Genomic DNA, 3,652 nt, shown 5'->3' on the forward strand with positions numbered 1-3,652 from the left:
CGGTCCTCCCCTCCCGCTCTGTGGCTCGACGACTCATTGCGAGCTCACAGAACAGGGCTCCGGGTAGCCGAGCGGAAATGGAGGAAAACTCGCCTCCCTGCGGACCTGGCATCCTTTCGCTCCCTCCTCTCTACATTTTCCTCCTCTGTCTCTGCTGCAAAAGCCACTTTCTACCACTCTAAATTCCAAGCATCTGCCTCTAACCCTAGGAAGCTCTTTGCCACCTTCTCCTCCCTCCTGAATCCTCCTCCCCCTCCCCCCCCCCTCCTCCCTCTCTGCAGATGACTTCGTCAACCATTTTGAAAAGAAGGTCGACGACATCCGATCCTCGTTTGCTAAGTCAAACGACACCGCTGGTTCTGCTCACACTGCCCTACCCTGTGCTCTGACCTCTTTCTCCCCTCTCTCTCCAGATGAAATCTCGCGTCTTGTGACGGCCGGCCGCCCAACAACCTGCCCGCTCGACCCTATCCCCTCCTCTCTTCTCCAGACCATTTCCGGAGACCTTCTCCCTTACCTCACCTCGCTCATCAACTCATCCCTGACCGCTGGCTACGTCCCTTCCGTCTTCAAGAGAGCGAGAGTTGCACCCCTTCTGAAAAAACCTACACTCGATCCCTCCGATGTCAACAACTACAGACCAGTATCCCTTCTTTCTTTTCTCTCCAAAACTCTTGAACGTGCCGTCCTTGGCCAGCTCTCCCGCTATCTCTCTCAGAATGACCTTCTTGATCCAAATCAGTCAGGTTTCAAGACTAGTCATTCAACTGAGACTGCTCTTCTCTGTATCACGGAGGCGCTCCGCACTGCTAAAGCTAACTCTCTCTCCTCTGCTCTCATCCTTCTAGACCTATCGGCTGCCTTCGATACTGTGAACCATCAGATCCTCCTCTCCACCCTCTCCGAGTTGGGCATCTCCCGGCGCGGCCCACGCTTGGATTGCGTCCTACCTGACAGGTCGCTCCTACCAGGTGGCGTGGCGAGAATCTGTCTCCTCACCACGCGCTCTCACCACTGGTGTCCCCCAGGGCTCTGTTCTAGGCCCTCTCCTATTCTCGCTATACACCAAGTCACTTGGCTCTGTCATAACCTCACATGGTCTCTCCTATCATTGCTATGCAGACGACACACAATTAATCTTCTCCTTTCCCCCTTCTGATGACCAGGTGGCGAATCGCATCTCTGCATGTCTGGCAGACATATCAGTGTGGATGACGGATCACCACCTCAAGCTGAACCTCGGCAAGATGGAGCTGCTCTTCCTCCCGGGGAAGGACTGCCCGTTCCATGATCTCGCCATCACGGTTGACAACTCCATTGTGTCCTCCTCCCAGGGCGCTAAGAACCTTGGCGTGATCCTGGACAACACCCTGTCGTTCTCAACTAACATCAAGGCGGTGGCCCGTTCCTGTAGGTTCATGCTCTACAACATCCGCAGAGTACGACCCTGCCTCACACAGGAAGCGGCGCAGGTCCTAATCCAGGCACTTGTCATCTCCCGTCTGGATTACTGCAACTCGCTGTTGGCTGGGCTCCCTGCCTGTGCCATTAAACCCCTACAACTCATCCAGAACGCCGCAGCCCGTCTGGTGTTCAACCTTCCCAAGTTCTCTCACGTCACCCCGCTCCTCCGCTCTCTCCACTGGCTTCCAGTTGAAGCTCGCATCCGCTACAAGACCATGGTGCTTGCCTACGGAGCTGTGAGGGGAACGGCACCTCAGTACCTCCAGGCTCTGATCAGGCCCTACACCCAAACAAGGGCACTGCGTTCATCCACCTCTGGCCTGCTCGCCTCCCTACCACTGAGGAAGTACAGTTCCCGCTCAGCCCAGTCAAAACTGTTCGCTGCTCTGGCTCCCCAATGGTGGAACAAACTCCCTCACGACGCCAGGACAGCGGAGTCAATCACCACCTTCCGGAGACACCTGAAACCCCACCTCTTTAAGGAATACCTAGGATAGGATAAAGTAATCCTTCTCCCCCCCCCCTTAAAAGATTTAGATGCACTATTGTAAAGTGGCTGTTCCACTGGATGTCATAAGGTGAATGCACCAATTTGTAAGTCGCTCTGGATAAGAGCGTCTGCTAAATGACTTAAATGTAAATGTAAATGTTAAATTCAGATAGTAGTATTTTTCCTTCCTCTGTGTATCAGGTTCTCCTAGTCTGGAGGAACAGTCCAGCATTAGATCAGTGTTGCTAGTATTCCTCCATATTGTCCATATGAAAGACAACAGCAGCAGCGGTAGTGATAGTGATCCATGTTGTATATTCCTTTATTAAACATGTTGATCTCAGATTTAACAGTGGTGGTAAAGTCACAGAGGACTGACAACACTACCAGAGGAATCCTACCAGCTTTAGTTTAGAGAAGTGTTCACTAACTGATTAGAGGAACTTACATCAGAGACCGAGCATGAGTGAACAGACAGTTCATTATATCTGATCATCATCAGAATAACGATATAATGTTGGTGTGCCTAACAAACGTCATACATTAGTGATGTGATTAAAGAGTTGCTGTGTGATGTTATAAAAATGAGCACATGCATGATAAAATACATTCTAAAGATGTGGGCCTTCCTGGAAACGGAAATAGACTTAAAACATTCATTTGAATAATGCATCTCCCCCTGCTCTGAGTGTTTACCGCCCTGTGAGAACCCACAACAACCATGACTTTTATCACCATCTTCATCTGGACACTTGCTTGCTGCTAACTTTATTGTTGAAAATTAATTAAATCTACACCACAGTAATGTAGATCAATAATCATATTTATATTCAGAACTATTCATTACTATATGTAATATTTAATTCATAGAAATGTTTTTATTAAGTTTTTCAGAATCCAGAGGACAGTACACTGTGACTCAGACTCCTGCAGTGAAAGCTGTTCTCCCAGGACAGACAGTCTATCTGACCTGTAAACAGCAGTAATGTGTATAATGCAGGGACCTCTTCTCACCGTCTTGCCTGGAGGAGCTCCTAAACTCCTTATTTACTCTGCTAAAACCCTTCAGTCTGGGACTCCATCTAGATTCAGTGGCAGTGGATCTGGGAGTGACTTCACTTTAACCATCAGTGGAGTCCAGGCTGAAGATGCAGGAGATTACTACTGTCAGAGTTTACACAGTGGTAATGTGTTCACAAAGTGATAGAGAGCCGTACAAAAACCTCCCTCAGTCAGATTGCAGTGTCTGAGGGGGAAGAGACAGTGACATAGAACACTGGTCACTAGAGGAGGTCAACTGTGACGTGATACAATATGGTTAAAAAGCAATCATTCAGATCAGATGACCATCATCATCATCATCATGGTTATGACTTGTTATATTTGTCATGGCCTGAAAGTGTCCATTAAAGTTACTTGATGTTTTGAAACACAATACCTGTCCATATGCAAAGCAAGATCCATAGGAGTAAAACAAAATATGTTATGACCTCAACATTACTTCAAAGTTACAATCACTTCAGCCCCCAAAACAAGTCCTCATATGGACCGTTAACCAAATGTCTGATTTAAATTGATGCAATCTTCTAGCATTATATTAACTTTTTTTCATGAGCAGATTACTAACCGCTAGATCTGTGAATGAGACTGTGAATGACGCTGGCTTCAAACATGAGACACATGTACACTACATACAGT

At 47.9% G+C, this 3,652-nt stretch overlaps 1 pseudogene; it reads left to right on the top strand.

Moving 5' to 3' along the window:
• Positions 1–2,416: 2,416 nt before the first annotated feature.
• Positions 2,417–3,174, top strand: LOC118392585 (Ig kappa chain V region K29-213-like; annotated as a pseudogene).
• The last annotated feature ends 478 nt before the right edge of the window (positions 3,175–3,652 follow it).

The sequence above is a fragment of the Oncorhynchus keta genome, chromosome 13 (genome assembly GCF_023373465.1).
Source record: "Oncorhynchus keta strain PuntledgeMale-10-30-2019 chromosome 13, Oket_V2, whole genome shotgun sequence".
Classification (NCBI taxonomy): domain Eukaryota; kingdom Metazoa; phylum Chordata; class Actinopteri; order Salmoniformes; family Salmonidae; genus Oncorhynchus; species Oncorhynchus keta.